Raw genomic sequence first — 21563 nt, forward strand, 5'->3', positions numbered from 1 at the left:
ATATCCAGCCATACCCCAGGTTGGGCTGGGCAATGTTGTAGCCAGCTGGAGGCAATGATGGAGGCAGGAGGACTGCCATGGAGAGAGGCTTGGGGAAGACAGCCAAGCACCTCAGCCCCCACCCACCCCTGGGGGACAGGGCCCCCACTCAACAGTGCTGGACGGCTGTTTATCTACTCACCTCGTGCCCCAACCCCACCCCATGGGCAGAGAGGCATTCCCTGGAAAAGGAGTCTGGGAGGGACGACCTGAAAGAGCAGCCATCAGCAAGTCTCTCCCGGTGCAGGCACCTCACAAAGACCTGCCGTGTCCTACGTGTGCAGCACATGTGAGCCTGTGCAATTCTGAGACCTGATCTGCCCCATTTTCAGGTGAAGAAACCGAGACTCAGTGTGGTTTCGTGACTTGTCCACAGAAACACTGCAGTAAATGGTGGGCCAGAACCTGGGGCCAAATATGCTGTCCTGGGGAGCTCTTCTTCCCGGGGTCCACCTGAGATGGGGGTCCCTGGGATAGAAAGACATAACTTGGGGCCTGAGTCCCAGGAAGCAAACAAGCCTTAGTGCCCTCGGCTGGAGAGGGGGACCCTGTGGTGTTCCCAGGCTCACCCCAGAGCAGCAGGCTCCGAAACCAATGCATTCTTTCTAAGGAGAGACCCTACTAAGTACTAGGCGCTGGGTGGGGCTCTACTGACTGGATCTGGTTGAATCCTCACCACTGCCCAGAGGAGTGGATTGTTGCTAACACTTAAAGATGTGGCAGCTGGCTGGGCACAGTGGCTCAAGCCTGTAATCCCAGCACTTTGGGAGGCTGAGGCAGGTGGATCACCTGAGATCAGGAGTTTGAGACCAGCCCGACCAACATGGAGAAATCCCGTCTCTACTAAATACAAAATTAGCCAGGCGAGGTGGTGCATGCCTGTAATCCTAGATACTTGGGAGGCTGAGACAGGAGAATCACTTGAACCTGGGAGGTGGAGGTTGTGGTGAGCACAGATTGTGCCATTGCACTCCAGCCTGGGTGACAAAGCGAGACTCTGTCTCAAAAAAAAAACAAAAACAAAAACAAAAACAAAAAAACCCCAAAAAAGATGTGGAAACTGAGGCTCTGAGATCTTAAGAAAGTCACCCAGGCCTCACTCCAGGAAGAGGGGGTTTAAATCCAAGCCCAACTCCAGATCCAGGGACCCTTCAGGACACAATGCAACCTCCTCACTTCAGCAGGGATCAACAGGCCCTTCCAAAGCCCTAGACTGGCCAGGGCCAGGGACACAGGAGAAGGGAACTCCCAGCCTGGCCTGGCAGGCTGCCATCCAGGGCCGGAGAGAGCACCCAGATGCCCACCGCCTACCCGGCCTCCTGCCTAGGCCAGTCAGGGAAGTGGGCGCGGAAGCAGTGGGCTGGTCCCCATCTTCAGGACCCTGAGTAGTGACTGTGACACTTCTCGGGGCTCAAATCACTCAGAAAGCTGAACTCCACCTCTGACACAACACCTCTCCATGCACCAGCACCTCAAAGTGGGTCAGAGAGAGGAGGGGTCAAACAGAGATGGGATGACAGCATCACAGACCTGGGGGAGGAGAAGCCCTTCTCGAGGGAGAGTTGAACCCACAACTCTTAAGGTTCCTCCCGACCTCCCACTGGACCTCCAAACGTCTGGGATTCTAAGATATCATGATCCTGGGAATTTTATATCTGCAACCACTTTTGAGCACTGACTACACATGCAATATCATTACAGCATCACATTCACACCTTTCCCAACTCCAGCAGGACATGGCATTATTAACCCATTTTCCAGATGAGGGAATGAGACTTGCCCAAGGTCCCTAGTGATAAGGGTCAGGGCTGGGCTCTGACTCCGGCACATTGATATGGAGCCACTGGACACTGACCCCACAGTCTAGTGTCCCCATGCTTCACACTATCCCAGGTCAGGGCAAGAGTCTGCAATAGACTCTTTTGACCTAGAAAACCAAGGGTCTGAGAGCCACTGAATCCCCAGTCCTAGGATTCTCCACGGCAAGTTCTCGGATCATGAGAAGGAAGCCTCCAACCTGGTCCCAGCCTCCAAGACCCCCACCAAGTTCTGTAGATAAGTCAGTGCTCATGGGGACACCTGAGGAGGAGGAGACCCCTGGAAGCTAGGCTAGGAGGCTGGGGTGGAGCCCAGGAAGGAATGGGACTCTGGGAACTCCCGAAGCCATGGCCACCCCCTGCCTGCATGTTGACAGGGTGTTGTCGGCAACTCCACAGGTGCAGCAACTAGGGAAGGGGCAGGCCTGGGCTCAGCTCCGCATGTCTGTGTACAGGATACCTGCTCCCCCTCCTGACTCTGGTCCTGCCCTCAATGGCCCTGAGGCTGCCTGCCCTCAATGGCCCTGAGTTTCTCCTCGTTCAGAGGTTGGGCCATCCCCCTCCAGCCTGGTTCCAAGGTCTGGTAGACTCATTGGAGGGACCGCTCTCTGATTTAGAGACTGCAGGGAAGATGGGACACCCACCTCCACTGTGCACCCCACCTCTAGGCCTGCAGCAAATGCCATTCAAGCAGTACCCTCCATACAGAAAGAGGAACCTTGGGCCTCCTCCCGAGCCAGTGCAGCCACAGGTGCTCCAGGGCCAGGGCTGGCCAGGGCTAGTAGACTCTACCTGGCTTATCGAACCTGAGCTTCCTCTCACTGTCCCTGAGAGTGACCTGGGTGGACAGTCTCCCACCAGGGTCCGGCAGTGAGATGAAGTGCTAAGAGCATGGAGTTTGGTGTCAGGCAGCCTGGGTTCCAACTTCACCCAACAACCCTTAAAATTCCAGGGCAATTTGGGGCAAGTCTTTTAACTTCCTGTAACCTCGGTTTCCTCATCTGTAGGTGGAGGGCGCAAGCACTGGCCTCCAGCATCCCCGAGTGTGCAGGAGCGCAGCGTGTGAGCAGGGAGATGCTGCGGCTCTGAGGGTGGGAATTCTGACTGCTCCCTGGGCAGTTGGCCTCCCCAGGTCCTGCCACCCTGACACCTTGGCTTCCACTGTCAACGCCCCAAATCCACAGACTCGGCTGGGGGCTGGGGTGGGGGGTCTATGGTTTAAAATAAAGCGGAATCTGCCTCTCATTAAAATGAAATTTGTCACCTCTATCATAAATTGTCCTTCTCAGCTGCAGAAAAAGGTCCATTAACACATTTTTTTTCCTTCTCCAAATGAGGCGAGAGTGGGTAAGTTTGAAAATCCCTGTGGACAGTAATAAAGCCAGAAAAGCCCTCTTTCCCCCCACCTCCAGCTGCCTGCCCCCAGCAGCCAAAAACATCATTGTAATTATCTGTCTGGGAGCAGGCTCAGGGGGAGCGCCTTAGCATGGTTGGTTAAGGCGCTAATTAGCAGGAACCAGCTTCGGCTCTGGGGACTGGGGGGCCAGGGGAGTGGGCTTCAGTCTCTCCCTCCCCTCCTACCACCCATCAACCTACTACCCACTCAGCCTCACCTGGTCTATGGGCATCTGCTCTTGGGTGACACCTGGTCAAGAGCCAAGGCGGGTGTCCCCCATGGCAACAGAGAATAGGCTCATGAAGGGAGAAGAAGGTGGCTGTGGAAAGACCAGAGAAGAGGCTGCCAAAATGGAGGCCCCAGAGCCCAGGTTCCTGCCATAGCCCTATCCTATAAGGCCTCAGTCTCCACATCTGAGCAATGGGAGGCTGGACCATGTGACTGCTGAAGATCCATGGGACTCCTGGGAGGCTTTGGCATGTTGCAGCAGGCTGTGGGGGAAGGAAGTTGCCCAGAGCTCTGAGCAATCTCAATTCCAGCGTTAGAACGATGTGGCCAGCATGAGTGAACACCCACTGTGTGCCAGGCTTGAGTGAAATGACTCATTTGACCTTGACACAGCAGCCCCTGATGTTGGCAGAGTCCCGACTTTACAGATGAGGCTGGTCGCAGTGAAGTTAGGTGACAGCTAGTAGGTGAGATTTGAACCAATGCAGGCCAAACAGTGCCTGGCCTCCTGTGCCCCTCTACCACCCTGGAAGCCCATCCCTCCCAGCCCTGGAGTCCAGCCCCAGCTCCTGCTCCACACAGGAAGGCAGGCATGACTCCAGCCTGGGCACCTCTCAGCACAAGCGACCCTGGAGACAGAAGCTGACCAAGGCCGCCCAGCACTGATACACAGGCTCGAAGGCACTTGCCTGGGGTCACACGGCCTGGGCAGTGAAGATTTTAAGCATATGACCTCTCTGTGACTTCACAGCCCTGGAAACTCACTCTGGGGTCGGCCAGCCCCCAGACGCCCGGGGCAAAGCTTCTCCTCCAAAGCCCTGAGCCTGGGAACCCTCCCAAGGGGCAGCAGCCTTCTCTGGCTGTCCTACCTACTCAGGGGTCTCTGGCCGCCCCCCTCTCTCCCTTAAGTCCTGAGAACATCCCCTCAGGCTCCTGCTGGTCCTCACAAACAATATCCCTCCTCAGTCCCACACCTCCATGGCTCCAAAGGGGACACGGGGTCAGGAGTTCCTGGAGGGGAGCAGCAGTTGCAAGACTCCACATGGGGAGCCCCTACCCACCCACTGCCCTCCTTGGCTGCGCAGCTCCTGAGGATGGAGGCTCCAGGGATGCTGCGGGCCTGTTGATGCGCTCCACAGGGAGAATGGGTGAGCCCTACACCTGTCCCAGGTGCGGGGGCACAGCCTAGAGGGTGGTGTGTGTGCAGGGAGGAAGTTAACTCAGATCCACAGGTGAACAGGGGAATGGGAGTCTTCATTCACATGAAACAGCTGGCACTGGCCTCGCCCGACTGCCAGATGCCCACTTGGTCCCCAGCCAGACTCTGCCAACAGCCCTCAGCCCTCTGCCCACCTCTCCCAGGGCCCATCTCCCCTCAAGCACCTTCCGATCAGATTCCGCCTCAGAATCGAGGAGCATCCCCCACCAATTCCACTCCCAGCCCCCAGACACCACAGGCAGCTGGGCATCCTACAGGAGCCCTCTCCAACCCCACCGGGAACCCCACGGGAACTCCACTGGCTGCCCTGTGGGATCAAGCAAGGCTGCCCACACAGTGCACACACACACTCACACACACAATCCCGGGTGCCTGATCCCCAGCAGGGCACGAGCCCAGCGGCTCAGCCCACCCACCACACAGAGCCCATCAGCCCACCCAGTTTGGGGCCCAGGGTGGTGATGTCAGTAACGAGAGCAGCAGGCTAACAGGGTTGATGGCCATGCAGCAGAAGGAGATGAAAAGAAGCCTCCTGACCCCTGTACTGGGTCCTGACCCTGGTCACGAGGTCATCAGTGGGTGCGCCTGGATTTCTATCCACCTACAGAGAAGAGTGCCCAAAAGGAGCTGGACTCGGCACCCAGCCTCAGTGCCCAGTGTTCTCTCTCCGCAGCCCTGCACCTTCACAGCCTCAGTGCTCCTGCATCCTGCCCCGGAGAGGCCAAGAGCTCCAACTAAAGTCACACAGCAAGTCAGAACCCGGCTGGGACTGGAACCCACATCTCCCATCGCCTGGGGCTGGGGCTCAGAGGCGTATGCATGTTGAGGGCGGCAGAGCCACAGGCCTGATGCTCAGACATGGGTCATCCTATTGCAGGGAACTGGGGATGACAGCACCTCAGGGCTAGAGGGACAGGCCTCCAACCCGCCCCTTTCTCCACCAAGAACTCCCTCTCCAGTCTCCTTGGCCATGGCCTTCAAGCCCCTACTTGATGACAGCAAGCTCACCTCCACCCAAGGCAGCCCATCCATCTGCAGCTCTAATTGAGATTCCCCTCCCTGAACCTGGCTCTGCCCTACAGCAGTGGGTGCCCACTGCAGGCCCAAGTTTGGGGCAAGGGTTCCAGGCCCTTAGACATTCCTAGACAGCAAGTGCAGCCCCTGAGCCTACCACTACCCAGTTTGCAGGTCCCGGTCCCTCCTGCCTGCCACCTTCTGTTAGTGTCCCTGTGGGCTTAGGTGGGGCCCAGAATGGAGCATCAACTGGCTGGGTGGCTGAAGGCCAGCTCCTCCCTCTCTCTGAAATGAGACAACTTAGGGAAAGCCTTGGCCCCAGCAGCTCCGGTAGTGTGGGCCCACCACACCCAGCTCTTGACAGGGTTGTGCACAGCAGGTGTGACTGGGCCATCCTCTGCTTCATACCACACTCATTGCTCCTTGTCATATAGCCTCCTACGCCTGAGCCGAGGCTCTCCAGCCCTCCTCCCTCTGTCTGTGCCTCTCTAGACCCAGCCCAACATAGCTGAAGAGTTAGTTTCCTAAGTCTGAAAATATCTCCCAGCCAGCTTGGCCTGTCTCTGAGGTTGGCCCTGGGCCATAAGCCAGAGGCTGGAGGGTCTCCCCAAACCCCACACAGCAGCGGGCACCCCACTGCCCCACACACACCCAGTTCCAGGCCTTCGTTTCTCCGTCAGCATCCCCGCCATGCCCTCATTAGCACAACCTGATGTCTCTGAGCCCCAGGCCTGGTGAGTTACAGCCCATCCATCCCTCTCAATGTCCTCGTCACCGCCTCCATGGACCCATATTACAGCGTGCACATCTGTCAGCCTGTGGCCGCCACCAACATGGCTGTTTCCAGGGAGACAGTCTCCGTTTATGACATTATCCAAAAGCCCAGCCCCTCCCTCCCCCTCCCAGCTCCTCCCCCTGCCTCCCTTTATGGGGACGGAGATTTGGGCTGTAAATATTACCACGTCTTCCCTGCAGATTCTAACAGGGCCTGAATACATTGCTGTTCCCGAGGTCATCACAACCACGAATGCACCGCCACAGCTGTTTGGGTGCATTAAGGCATCACTCTGACTGCCCTGGCCACCCTCCCTGCCATGCCCAGGGCCCTCCCAGCACCCCTTTCACCATGGATTCCCTCATGCCCTGCAAGCCTTAAGACAGAATCTGCTCACGGTGGAGGTGGTCTGGGGGGCAGGTCACCTGTCCCGGGGCTTTAGCAGGAAGGAAGGAAGGAAGGAAGGGAGCTGACTCTGGCTGAACCCTCAATTTTGGGGCCCCAATATGACAGGCCCTTTGCATATCAGCCACCACGTCCTCCATGGCTGTGCAGGGGGCTGGTGTTATGAAGCAGAAAACAAGCCTCTTGTCCAGGGTCCCACACCCGGCTTGAGGCAATCTGGGATTTGAACCCAGATCTTTGGACTGCAAAGCTCCTTCTACCACAGCCTCGGCCCTCAAGGCCAGAGGGTTAAGAGCTGACACATTCTAAGCGTTGTACATCTTTTAACTAATATAAGCCTCACTAGACCCCATGAGGTCAGCACTGCTAATACACTCATTTTACAGACACGACACTGAGGCATAGCCAAGGCCACCCAGCTTCTAGGTGGAAAAGCAGGATTCAAAGTCAGGCAGGCTGGACCCAGAGCCTGGCTCTAAAGACTTTGCTTAGAGCCACTACCAGCCTGGCCAGGTGGGGCATTCCCACCATCTAGGCAAATCTCAGTCCTGTGCCAGGGCCCACCCTGCAGAGATGACCCTCATTGCTGACACAGCACTATGGGAGGAAGCCCAGGAGCTGGGCCTGCCACATGGAAGGTGCTCACCCCAGCCTTTCCCCAGCCCCAGCCTCAATTACAGGGGATAGTGAGGATCAAATATTTATGGTGCGGTCAACCAGCCAGTGGTATGTGGTGGTATTACTGATTACTGTCGTTGTTATCATGGTGGGGGGTCTGACCCCATCATTGTAGGCCTTCTGACTTCACACGCCACAGCACAGGTGCACACACTTGCCCCTCCCATACACACACACACACACACACACATATACACACACAAATATATACATCACACACACATATGCACACACACACACAACTGGGTTTTGGCCCAGTGAAACAGATTTTGGACTTATACAGATTTTGGATATATACACACACGCGCACACACACACATACACACACGCACACAGCCTCGGAACACAGTGTGAGTGCACGCCATTCACTCTTCCTCCAGGCCTGTCACTGTATTAGTGTCCTAGTGTTGCTGTAACAAATCACCACACACTTGGTGGCTTAAAAACAAAAAATTTTATAAACAGAAATTTATTCTCAGCCAGGCTCAGTGGCTCATGCCTGTAATCCTAGCACTTTGGGAGCCTGAGGCAGGAGGATTCTTAAGGTCAGGAGTTTGAGGCCAGCCTAGGAAACTTAGACCCCATCTCTCCAAAAAGTAAAACAAACTAGCCAGGTATGGTGGCACAGACCTGTGGTCCCAGCTAGTGAGGAGGCTGAGGTGAGAGGATCACTTGAGCCAGCGAGGTTGAGGTTGCCATGAGTCATGATTGTGCCACTGTACTCCCTGTCTGGGCAGCAGAGCAAGACCTTGTCTCAAAAGAGAAGAGGAAGGAAGGAAGGAATGAAGGAAGGGAGGGAGGGAGGGAGTAAGGGAGCGAGGGAGGGGAGGGGAGGAAAGAAGGAAAGAAATTTATTCTTTCACAATTCTAGAGGCTAGAAGTCCAAAATCTGTTTCACTGGGCCAAAACCAAAGTGTTGGGGGGACTGGCTCCTGCCATAGACTCCAGGGGCATATCCGTTCCTGGCCTCTTCCAGCTTTTGGTGACCACGGTCATCCCTTGGCTTGTGGCCACATCACTCCCATCTGCCTCTGTGGTCACATGGCCTTCTCCTCCCTTACAGTCAAATCTCCCTCTGCCTCCCTCCTATATGGACACTAGTGATTGCATTCACGGCCCACCCAGGTGATCCAGAATCATCTCCCCAGCTCAAGATACTTAACCACCACTCTGCAAAGACATTTTCCATGTAAGGTAGATTTCATAGGTTCCAGGGATGCAGGCCTGGTTATCATTGAAAGCCACTGTCTTGCCTGCCACAGTTACCTGCTCAACACTGCATCCCAGACAACTAACGGGCACATCAAACTTCACATGACTACAGCTGAGTGCATCATTTCACCCCAGATGATTTTGCTGACTTCCTCTCTCAGATCAGATAGGTTACCCCCATCTTTCCAGCTGCCCAAGGCAAAAACTGTGGGGCCAATTCTTTCTCTCATCCTGCAGCAGATCCGCCATCAGCAAAGCCTGTTTGTTGAACTTTCAAAACCTATCCAGAATCAACCACTTCTCACCACTCCACGGCCACCACCACAGATCAAGCCACCATCTCCCTCCGGGATTATTGCAACAGCCTCTCCCTAGGGCTTCCTACTTCTGTCCTGCCTCCCACAGTGTCCTCCACATAGCAGCCAGAGGAATCCTTAAAACTCAAGTCGCAGCATGTCACTCCTTTGCTAAAACCCCGCGGTGACTCCAGTCTCACTCAGAGCAAAAGCCAAAGCCCTGAGAGTGATCTCCAAGTTCTGGACCCATCTGCTCCTTGACAACAATTCTTTCCCTCTCTTACCACTCACCCCCACCGCCTTCTCCACCCATTCTGGCCTCCTCCTTCTCCTCTGGCTGCTCCTCACACAGGCCAGGCACACGCCCACCTGGATGCCCCTGTTTCCTCTGCTTTGAATGGTCTCCCCAGGCTTCCATGTGGCTCCCTGACCTCAACACCCCACTTTACCTAAAAGTCTCCTTCTCAGGGAGGCACCCCCACTGCTGACACTTCCTTTCCCCACTTCTCCTTGTATTTGTTTCTCCTTGACATGATCACTACCTAACACAGTACATATTTTGCTTATTTATCTTGTTTAATATCTGTCTCCCCTACTACAGCAGTCGCCAAACTTTTTGGCACCAGGGACCAGTTTCGTGGAAGACAGTTTTTCCACAGCCCAGGGTTGGGGAGATGGTTTTGGGATGATTCAAGTGCATTACATTTATTGTGCACTTGATTTCTATTATTATTACATTGTCATATATAATGAAATAATTATGCAAGTCACCATAATGTAGAAACAATGGGAGCCTTGAGCTTGTTTTCCTGCAACTAGACGGTCCCATCTGGGGATGATGGGAGACAGTCACAGATCATCAGGCATTAGATTCTCATAAGGAGAGTGCAACCTAGATCCCTCACATGCGCAGTTCACAATAGGGTTCTCGCTCCTATGTAAATCTAAAGGCTCTACTGATCTTATGGGGGCAGAGTTCAGGCCGTAATGCAAGCTATGGGGAGTGGCTGTAAGGACAGATGAAGCTTCCCTCGCTCACTGCTGCTCATCTCCTGCTGTGTGGCCCAGTTCCTAACAGGGCCGGTCCCCAGGGGTTGTGGACCCCAGCCCTACTGGAAAGCAAGCTCCATGATGACAGCCTCCCAGATCCTAAAACAGCGCCTGGAGTAGCAGGTGCTCAATAACTATTCACCCATCCATTCACCCTGTAGGCTAGCATGGAGCCAGGCACCAGGAGGATACTGGAACCCAGTGGTGAGCCAGACACCGCCCCCGATAAGGACCATCCAGGGTCTTACGCACAGTGACAGGGAAGCCCAGAGTGCCACAGAAGCTCAGAGGAGGGAGAGATCAACTCAGCCCAGGGGGCTGGGGACAGCCATGCTAAGGAGGGCTTTACAGGATAAGTAGGAGTTCACTGGCTCGAAGAGACAGCTTTGCAGCTGGCAGGTGGAATGGCAGGTATGAACACCAGGAACAAAATAGTAGAATGTGCTCTTGACACAGGGGAGGGTACAAGAACTGAGGCCAGTGGGCTGGGCAGGAAGTATGTGAGGGCCTTGGAGAGCAGGCCAGGGGAGTTGAGCTTCTCTCCATGGACAATGGTGGGCCACTGAAAGGGAGAACATGGCAGGCGTGTGGGTCTGAAGGCTCCCCACTCAGATGGCCAACACGCAGCCTAGGCATGGGGAGAGGCTGGGGTACAGGGCCCACCTATCATACACTTGGAAATGCCCCCAAGTGTAGCCTTATCTGGGAAGCAGCTCAAGCTACAGTGTCATTATGGAGTGTCTAGTATGCCCAGGCCCGTGCTGGGAGGAGACCTTGGGGAATATTAAACCAAATAGTTTGCAACACAATGCCAGCCTGTGTGGATGCAATATAGCCAGGGGACAGGAGTGCAGGGGTGGCATTATGGACTAAAGTCTGTCCTGGCAAATTTATACATCCAGGTCCCAACCCCCAGTGAGACTGTATTTGGAGTAAGGAGGTAATTAAGGTTAAATGAGGTCACAAGGATGGAGCCCCAATCTAAGATTAGTGTCCTTATAAGAAGAGGCACCACGTAACACTTGCTCTCCTCCCCCCACCCCCACCATGTGAGGACACAGCAAGAAGGTGGCCATAGGCAAGCCAGGAAGAGAGCCTCCCTCTGACCCTGACTATGCTGGCACCCTGATCTCAGACTTCCAGCCTCCAGAACTGCGCTTGTGTGGTTCAAACCCCCGAGTCTTGGTATGCTATTGTCACAGCCCGCATGGACTAAGATACATGAAGAAGTCAAGCAGAGCTTCCTGAAGGAGATGAGGTTTTGGGCTGTCATAGCAGAGAAGACAAGCCTGGGCTGATTGTACCTTGGACACCGCAGACCTGGCCAAGGCCCATCCTTCAGCCAGCCCACAAATCCTCAGTGATTTCTTTGGGATTTAATTTCTCTGCTGAGGAGCACAGGGGCAATCCCCAGATTGATGGAACTTTTCAACTTGCATAAAGTCCAGCTGGTTTCCTGAAGGCATGGGTAGGGGGCTGGAATTTCTGGCTCCTGAGCACTGGATTCCAGTTTTCCTCTTCTGCCTCCAGCAAAGGTAACTCAGCCAGGCTGGAGCCAGCCAGGAATCAATGTGCAAAAGCCTCCCTCTCACCCAGCACCCACGCCTAAGGAGGCTGCTTGGAAGTGGGGATCTGAGCTGGGCTCTGAATGGCAGCAATGATCAGGAATGCAGTGAGAAGCTCTATAAATAAATATACATTTTCATAAGACATGTTTAATTAAAGTGGATTAAAATTAATTTGCTTTAAGAAAATTAGAAGTGCCCTAGAGGATTTTAGAAGCAGGCCAAGAGTCCTTGAATCTAAAGGCTCCTTAGAAGGCTTGGGGGTGGGAGGCCCCCCAGTCGCCGCACGTGGTGCCTCAGAAGGAAGCAGCTCACATCTACATCACACTCCGCACTCCGTACACCACCAGGCGTGTTCACATGGAGATGGCAGGTGTGATCAGCCCCGTGTTTGCCAGGCAGAAACTGAAGCTCAGAGGGGGTAGTGACTTGCCCAAGGTCACACAGTGGTCTGTGGCAGGCCCAGTGGGGAGCTGCCGGTGTTTTCTGCCAGTCCTGGACATTTCATTCATGCTCCACACACCGAAAGCCTCTCTTGCCCTCAGGGCCCCCGGCCGGAGCTGCCGCCTCCCAGGTTCCTCCCATCTGCAAAATGGTAGCCCTGGAGCTGTGACAATCTGGCTCCTCAGAGGCCCCGCACGGGAAGGCGGGAAGGCGGAGGGAAGCAGCCTGGGGGTTGGGGACAGGAGCCAGAAAGGGAAAGGACCCGAAATCAACAAGCGTTCCAGAATTTTAAGCAGTTTTTGGAGGAAAACGAGGAGCAGGTTCAGCTGTAGCAATTTGCTCCAGGGGAAAATTATGTTCCCGTGCTCTATTATACAGAACAGAAGGAACATTTGGTGGGTTGAATACTTGTTAATTTATTTCTCTGTTTGTTAATGGGCTCCACACGATGCTCAAGTGTGCGCACGCGTACAAACACACACACACACGTGCCCGCATACACATGTGCATCAGCAGGAGGTGGCTCTAGGCTCCCACTCCCCGAGTTTTCCTGCCACCTTCCTATCAGGCACCACTCAGGGTCTTGCTTTCTCCGCTCCAGGCCAGGGATCTGAAAGAAGGCCACGTGCAGTCTAAGGACTGAGGTGAGCCCCTCAGTGTCCTCATCTGAAAAATGGGCTGGCAATGAGATGACCCACATATTAGGGCAAAGCCTTTGACCTTGCACCAGAAGTGAGAAGGTCCCCGATGCTGACCGAAGGCCTGATGCTCCACTTGCATGGCTTACTGGCTCCTCAAACCCGGCAAGTCCAAACCAGGATGCCTGCACCTCCACCTGCGCCATATTCCCCATCTCAGAAAACGGTGCCACTTGGGCCAAATTGACCCCGCCCCGACCAGGACTCTCGGCCTTCCTACGCCATGGCCACTCTCCAACCCCTCCCCCAGCCACCCACTCTTCACCATCTGCAACCACATCCTGTGGCCACGACTCCACCTCTCTCCTGGGTCCCTGACCCACCTCCCCTCAAGGGTCCCCACTCTCCCTGCCACGGCCTCTAATCCATTCTCTCCACCCAGAGGCCAGAAAGGAATTTGGAAAGCACAAATCGGGCTGTGTCACTCACTGGCTTAATCCCCTCCAGAGCACCCCTCTGCTCTTTAGCAGGGCGGCTAAGGCTCTGTTTCCCACCCCTGTCCCCGCTCTCTCCCTCACTCCCCACCCACCAGCCACACTGTCTTCCTCCTGGTCTCCAGACACAGCCAGCTACTTCCCACCTCCCAGCCTTTGCCTTGACATTTAGCCCCTTCAGCCTCAAAGTCACCTCTTCAGAGAGGCCTGCCTGGATGCCCATCGGAGCCGCTCATCCCGCCCCAGCCACTCCCTATTCCACGGCCCTGTCGTTTCCCTCCCAAGCTCAGCACAGTCTGAGGTTACCCAAATTACCTGTTTGCCGTGCTGTTGATCCCTCAAGACGGGAAGCTACCTGAGGGGAGGAGCAGTGTGCATAACGTTCGAGCTGCTGGGGATACGGTGCTTTGTAGGTGTTTCATCAACACTTGATGAGCGGGTGAATGAAGGAGTGAATGAAAGGGCACGCTGTCTCCAAGCCAGACAGGAGAGGTGAGAAGGATCAGAGTCCCTGCTCCCAAGGTCTACTGCCCCTACCTTGGTAGGGCCTTAGCACCTCTTCCGTTCAGGAAAGGGAGCAGGGGTGCTGATGTTCATGGAGGACCATCTATAACCAGGGCCCTTTTCATGAAGCAGCTACAAGGAAGCAGAGAGAAGCAGGCTTCACCTCTCTAAGCCTGGTTTCTTCGTCCGTTTAATGGGGATAATCCCAGGTCCCAACTTCTAGGACAGCTGTGTGGATGGATGAGACTGTATCTCAAAACTGTGAGATGCTGCTGCTGCTGCTGCTGCTAAAACAAATCCCATCTCTTATAGAGGAAGAAGCTGGAGAGATTGTGGGAGTTGCCTGGAGTCCCAGAGTCAGAAAGCAGGGAAGCTAGACCCAAATCCAGGCTCGCCTGACTCAGGAGCCAGTGCTTTTTTTCCTCTGTGCTGGACCCACTCCAGCCGGGAGTGGGAGGTGGGATACAGGAAGCCTTTCTCCGTTTGCACCTCAGTGGTGTTCATTTATGTTCCTGGGCGGAGACTGACTTTGCCTCGCCTTTCCTCCAGGTTTGGCACGGAGACGCTAGGAAGCTGGGAGGGCTGGCCAGGGAGGACGGTGCTGCCCCCACCCCACTCATCCCCGAGGCAAGGGAGCTGGGGAGGAGGCAGCTGCCCAAGCCTGGGACAGGTAAACTGAGGCATGCTGAGAGACAATCTGTCAGGACCCTCCTTTGGGTGGTCTGAGGTGGGGGACTGGCAGGCCGGGGTCTCCAGGAGGTCCCAAAAGGAAGAGTTGGTTTGCATAGCAGAGAAGGAGGAACTGGCTTCCAGCCAGCACCTTCCCCACCCTTGCCAAAGGCACACAGCCGGCAGGAGAGAGCAGAACTCAGAAGGCCATGGGGCTCTAAGGACACACGCAGGGCCCACTCAGTCCCACTCAGGCCAGCCTGTGAGGTTGGTAGGTTGTCACTGAAGGCCAAGGGCTTACAGGTAAGGCTGCCCTAGCAAAGACCCTGCCCAGTGCCCGGCTGATGAGGGATTGTGCTGTAGGCAGCCAAGGTAGCTTCCCCTTGCAGCCAGTGCACATTAAGAATTATTCCCCTTGTGAGCAAACAATTTGTTACAATATCCACTGCGCACTTTTCCCGGCTGGGCGCCCTCCCATACATCCTGAATTAATCCCTGAAGTCACTCCATTCATTTAGGACATGCCTGAGTGTGCCTCTCCTTTTATTAGGGAAATTTTTCATTGTTTTGAGGAGCTCATAGGTTTTAATTTGGGGCTGAGATTTTAAAGCCTCTCTCAGTGGCTCAGAGGCATGAGTAGTCTTACATCTGGGAAGGTCCCCTGGGTTCTTAGACCTGGTAGGGCTTGGCTGGGGCCACCAGACCCCAGGGAGAAGGGATCATGGCACATGCCCTCCAGGGAGCCAGGTACTGCAGACCCCAGCGCTGTGGGGCATTGGGTCACTCCCTCAACCTCTCTGAGCCTCCCTAAGAGAGGCAAAGCCAAGGAAGACTGTGTACTTGGGTATAGCTCTTCCAAGCCTGCCCAGGGAAGTCCGGGGTCATCACCTCTAAAAACCACAGCCCTGGAGAGTAGCATGGGGCCACTGAAAAAGCATGATGTGTAGAGTTCGATTTGAAACATGGCCAGGGCAGGCCAGTCATTCGCCTCTCCCATTTTCCAGCTCCTTAGAATGAGTCTAAGAGCCGGCGCCCTCTCCAGGCTGTCATGCAATTTACACAAACCCAAGCTGGGAGCGAGTCTGACTCACGGCCTGACACACAGTGGGTGCTCCACAAGGGTGAGCCTCTCAGCCCTCTCAGCCCACTGCAGACCCCTCCCACATCTCCCTCTCTTGGCCCTCAAGCCGCCAGAGCCCCTGGTTCACACATTTTGGCTGAAGGCGGCCCGCAGGCTGATCTCCACAGGTGGGGTCCTGCCAGTTTGGGCAGCAGCCACCAGCCTCTTCCCAGGCCTTACACAGGCCCTTACACTTCCCAACTGAGGCCCTGGAGTGTGGGCAGTCCTGTCCACAGACCCTATGCTAAATCCTGCCCCTCCCTGAAGCCCCCAGGTAAGGCTGTGTCCCAGGACCCCGGCTGCATGTTTGCTGTCCCCCTGCCCTTAGGCAGGAGACAGTGGTCCCTCCCCCAACTCCTGGTCCTCTACCCCCACCAGGGCTCCAGGGCTGGGACCTCTCAGGGCTCTGACCCCTAGCTCCCAGCAGCTCTCAGACAGCTCATGCCCTGTCCTGGGCTTGCTCCTCCTGCCTGGTCTTTGTTCACACTATTCCCAACCACACGTGCTCTCTGTCACTCTCTCCCACCCCCAGCTTTCCCAAATCCTCCCGAGCTCTAAGGACCAGACACCTCCAGGAAGCCCTCCCTGACTTCCCCAGCTTTTATCTCCTTCCCTTTCCTGAGGCTCACAGCATTTCTCCTTGATCCCTCTAACTTCATGTTGCTACCCAGAGGCAAGGACCATGTCACCTACTCCTGATGTGGTGGCCAACCCCAGGCAAATCCCACTGTGTACCTAGGGAGGACAAGCTCATTCAATGATGCGGGGGAAGGGCACAGAGGACTCCCGCTGAGGGAGTACAACGCCTCCGTGAGGTAGGTATCATTATGTCCATTGTGCATATGGGAAACTGGGACTAGGCGAAAGGAATCACTTGCAAGAAGCAAGCAGGGCTGGGACAGGAACCAGCACCACCAAACAGTGCCGTTAAGACACAGCCCACAAATCCAGGTTCCACGTGCAAGACCCACCAGCCCTCAGCCCAGCAAGTTCACCTGTGCCATCCCATCTGATCCTCAACACCCCTCAGGGAGGTTACTGTGCCGCTTGGGAGGAAAAAGAGGTCCAGAGAGCCTGAGTCACTTGCTCAAGGCCACCCAGTAAGTGGCAGGGCAGGGACTTGAATCCAAATTATTTCAGCTCCCACTTGGTCAGGGCAGCCAATTAAGACACCTCACCTCATCCCGCCCACCACCCCTGGGGTCTGCAGGACCCATTCTCCCCTCCCTAGTGGTCCAGACTGCTGGATGGCCCAATCCCTGTCCCCAACCCCAGGCCTCTGGGGAGTGCCTGCATGGCTATTTGACCTTTCGGAGGGGCCAGGCTCCTACAGTTCTGGGTATTTACACAGACGGCCTCAGCTGTGATGGCGCCTGGAAAGCAGGCCATGCAGAGGAGGGAGGGGATGGCAGGTGTGGGCTACAAACACTCCCGCCGCCCTCCACGCCGCCTGGACAGAGGAGCCACCCATGGCACCATTTCCTCGAATGACCTTGGCAACTGCTGGGGCAGCCCCTTTTGGGGCAGAGTCAAAGCCTGGGCTGGCCACTGAGGGGAGGGGCTTGGCCAATGTCTCCAATTCCTCTTTGCTTAGTGACCTGGAGGGCCCTGGAGGACACAGGATGACAAGTCCTTTCAGCAAGAACCCCTCTCTGCATAAAGGGTCACCTCACTTCGCAGAGCCTCCGCTTCCTCTTCTATAAGAAGGGCGGTGGTAGCTGCCTCTCAGGTGCTGTGAAGATGGGAAACACCCAGCCAGACCTGGCACTTTCAGGGCACTCTGCACACTGGTCAGCCCCGCAGGACCTGAGGCTAAGCCTCTTGTGGGACACCCGCAGACACTCAGCTCCAACTGGGACAGACCCAAGAGTCTCCCAGGAAACCAGCTGGATCACACTGGGTGGGGGTGCCCGGCTGAAAGGCAGGTAGACACACCCAACAAACAGCAACAAAACCACCCCTGTGAGAGCATAGCATAGCAGGTGTGGCATGGGCACCAGGGAGCTGGGGTCTCAGAAGCCAAGAGGACGCTGCCCCCATCCAGAGCGCACGGTCGGGCCTGCGTCCACCGCTGCATACCATGCTTAGCAAATCCCAATTCGCCTCTCCCAACTGCCCCCTCCTCTACCCTGGCTTGAGGGGAAGAGCCAGAGGAGCCTGGCAGGGTGCTCCCAGGATAGCTGAGTGTCAGGAAGTGGTCAGGCACTGATAAAACCGAGAGCCAAGCAGGACAAGAAACATAGCTGCAGGGAGCCTCCGGGAAGTGTGCAGAGGCTAAGCACACAGCGTGGGCCAGAAGGACACAGGGGTCCCGGTGGAGGGTTCCCATGCATGCGGCTCAGGCTGGGGACTGGAGGGGGCTTCAGGGCTGTGCGGGGTGGGGGTGGGAACAGTCCCCTCCTCTTTGCCCTCCCCATGCCAACCTCCCTGCCAACCGCTGAGTGGAAAAGTGTTCCACTCCTTTGCCACCCCATCCCACACGAGGCCGGTGTGCCCATCTTCAGCGTCCCCACCTCCTTGCCGGCAGCTTAGGCTCTACTCCAACCCCAGCTCAGCCTTTTTATTATTCAGAAGAGCCTCTTGATTGAAAAGGCCTCTAAGGCATCTCACAAATAAGAATCCTTTAATTGGGAAGTTGTTAACTTCTCAAAGAGGAATTTTAATTTTGCTTCCTCACCATCTCCTCTCCCCAGAACCTGCAGACTAAACGCAAAGGCTAACAAAGCCAAGCACCAGGCACCAGCTGCCAACCTCCCGAGACGTGGAGCTGTCCAGGGGCAGAGACAGGAGAGGCAGCCTCGTGCCACCGCATAGAACCCCGGAGCCACACAGACCCCTGGAGCCCCACCAACTGTGAGGAGGCTCCTGCCTCTCCCCATGGGCATGCCTGCTCCATACCCCTCACCACCCCAACCCACAGCTAGACACTTGCAGTGGAGGGCGGCAAGTAGCTCAAAGATGAAGGTGATGCCAGCCCCGCCCTGCCCTGCCTGGGCCACCATGTTTGTCAGGTTTCCAGAGCCTAAATTCAATGATTCAATGATTGCCCCCTATAACCCCCTCTGCGGCCCTCTATCATACTCCCCTGGACGGGCCACTCGTATTTATCAGGCATTTACTATGTGCCAGACACGGCTCTAAACCCTTTACATGCCTCAACCTACTTTATCCACGCAAGGTAGACGTTCTCATTATTCCCAGCCAGCTGACGAAGAGACTGAGACCCAAAGGCCTTAGGGAAATTGTCTAAATTCACACCACTGATGCATGGCAGAGCTGCGACTGAGTCCCGGCAGTCTGGCTCCAGAGTGGTCATAACTTCAACTACCACCTACACCTGCTGCCCCACCTGCTGCCTCTGCACTCCTTGAGGGCCAGGACCATCTCTGTGTCCCTGGACACAGCACAGGGTCTAGCATGCAGCTGAGCTTAATAACTATTTGCAAAGTGAATACATGAAAAAAGAACAAAAACAAAGCACCTTCTTATTCATTCTCTCCTGTGAACCTAACCATAGGCCTGTGACAAAAACAGGCAGGCAGACTATTCCCCAGTTCAGTCCAGTAGACCAAGGCCCAGAAGTCGAAGCCACTACCCGAGGGCACCCTGCTAAGAGGCGGCAGAGCTCAGGGGTTCTTCTCCTAACCCAGTGATGGGAACCTGCCTTTCACCCAAAGGATACGGGGATTGGATCACGACAAGTACACACCATGTACCATGTTCCTGGGCCCCGATGAATATCCCATGCTGAAACTGGTCTCAGGGAAGCCCTGGTCCCGGCCATGAGGTAGGAACCTCCTCTCCATGTTCCTGACAGCTTGGGGCAGCCTCGATACTCCTCCTGTGCACCCCACGGCATGAGATGCTCACCACCGCCAAGGCTGCCAGGGGACAGTTCACTGCTGTGAAAATCATAGCTCTAGTCGTCTGCTGTTACGGATTGAATTGTGTGCCTCCAAAAATGACATGCTTAAATTCTAACCCCCAATACCTCAGTATGTGATCTTATTTGGAAATTGGGCCATTTGAGATATAATTAGCTAATTAGGAAGAGGTCATACTGGAGTAGGGTGGCCCCTTAATCCAATACGACTATTGTGCCCATAAGAAGGAGGGATTTAGAGATACGGTCTAAATTGTTAAATACTGGCTGGATGCAGTGGCCCACAGGCAAGTGGATCATCTGCAGTCAGGAGTTCAAGACCAGCCTGGTCAACATGGTGAAACCCCATCTCTACCAAAAATACAAAAATTAGCCCGGTGTGGTGGCACATGCCTGTAGTCCCAGCTATGCAGGAGGCTGAGGCACGAGAATTGCTTGAACCCAGGAGGCAGAGGCTGCAGTGAGCTGAGATAGAGCCACTGGACTCCAGCCTAGGTGACAGAGTGAGACTCCATCTCAAAAAAATAAATAAATGATTAAATAGTTAAATATTGTATGGAGAACAATTTGGCAATGTGGCCATGTAAAGAGACACGGGGTAGCCATCTACAAGCCAAGGAGAGAGGCCTGAAACAGATCATCCTTCACAGCCTTTGGAGGCAACCAGCCCTGCTGACACCTTGGGGTTTGGGGATTTGGGGCTTTGGGGTTTTTTTGAGACAGGGAATTGCTCTTCACCCAGGCTGGAGTACAGTGGCTCAATCATAGCTCATTGCAGCCTCAGCCTCTCAGGCTCAAGCAGCCTCCCAAGTAGCTGGGACCACAGGTGTGTGCCACCACGCTCAGCTATTTTTTTTATCTTTTGTAAAGACCATGTCTCGCCATGTTGCCCAGGCTGGTCTCAAACTCCTGGGCTCAAGCGATACTCCTGTCTCAACCTCCTAAAGTGCTAGGATTACAGGCATGAGCCACAGTGCCTGGCCCCTGCGGACACCTTGATTTCAGACTTCCAGCTTCTAGAACTGTGAGACGATCCATTTCTGTTTAAGCTACCCAGTTTGTGGTACTTAGCTATAGCAGCCTAGCAAACTAATACACCCACAGACCTGGGTTTTAGTGCTGACTTGGCCCCTCACATTGGGACACTGGACACACCCCTGCCCCTCTCTAAACCCTAGTTTGTTCAATTTATCCCCAGAACACTGCTTGGCACATAGTAGGTGCTTAGTAAATGCTGGCTGGAAGAATGAACAGGAATGGCAGCATCCACCTTCCATGTGGCTGTGATAAGGAGGAGATGGGATGTAGGATGGGCTGTGTTCTGGAAATACTAAAGCTCTCGACACCTGTGGCGATGGCTGGAACAACAGACACACAGAAGGGCTGGGTGGTGTGGCCCCAGTCAGGGCCTGAGGGTAAGGGCGGGAGGGGGTCTTCCAAGCCCTGCACTGCTCCGTGAGTTCTCTTCTTTAAGAGAAGACTGGGGAGGCACAGATGAGAACAATGCCCTGGGGAGGCCCCAGGAAGGCAGAGGTGGAGGGAGGCAGGTCCTCCACAAAGCCACAGACATTGGCGAAATCCCCACCATGTGCTGGGCCCCCCGCTGGGCTTGGGGGGGGATGAAAAAGGAGAGCTTCCAGATGCTAAACATAGCTCCTGCCCCATGTGGACCCTAGAGCCATCCATGGAGACTTCAGGGAGGCAGATTCAGCTCAGTCAGTATAAGGAAGAGCCAAATAAGAGCTCCCTCCAGGGCCTGAGCTGCCTTGGAGAGAGTGAGGTCCCTGTCCCTGAAGGTGTGCAAATAAAGGTCAAAGGACCACGATCTCAGGGATACCTATACTCCCTCATCATGAGATTGGGCTGGGCCGTGGGTCCCAACCTGACTGACCATCAAAACGTGACTATGGGGCTTGTGAACCATGCAGATTCCTGGGTTCTCCCAGCAACCCTGGATCAGGAGGTCTGGGTGGACCCCAGATGATTCCTGTCTCTAATAACATCCCTGGGTGGTCCTGATGCAGAGCCAGGCTTGGGCACCCTGGCCCACAGAGCACCATGGTTTCAATGGGATTCTGTTTGGGAAGAGCTTTGACAACAGTACTTGAGGGTGGGGC

The 21563-nt window shown here is 55.2% G+C and overlaps 1 protein-coding gene across 6 annotated transcripts in view; it reads right to left on the reverse strand.

The window, feature by feature from the left end:
• LINGO1 (leucine rich repeat and Ig domain containing 1) overlaps nt 1-21563 on the reverse strand; it is a 208870-nt gene that overhangs the window by 158752 nt on the left and 28555 nt on the right. The window contains exon 3 of one of the 6 annotated variants that reach the window (XM_054451639.2): nt 8202-8319. The exons of 4 other annotated variants lie outside the window; for them this stretch is intronic. The gene's annotated coding sequence lies outside the window, so the exon portion shown is untranslated. Of the gene's footprint in view, nt 1-8201; nt 8320-13585; nt 13601-21563 lie in introns of those variants that run through there. One more of the 6 variants, XM_054451646.2, reaches the window with a different exon arrangement.

The sequence above is a fragment of the Pongo pygmaeus genome, chromosome 16, assembly GCF_028885625.2.
Source record: "Pongo pygmaeus isolate AG05252 chromosome 16, NHGRI_mPonPyg2-v2.0_pri, whole genome shotgun sequence".
In the NCBI taxonomy this organism is placed as follows: Eukaryota; Metazoa; Chordata; class Mammalia; order Primates; family Hominidae; genus Pongo; species Pongo pygmaeus.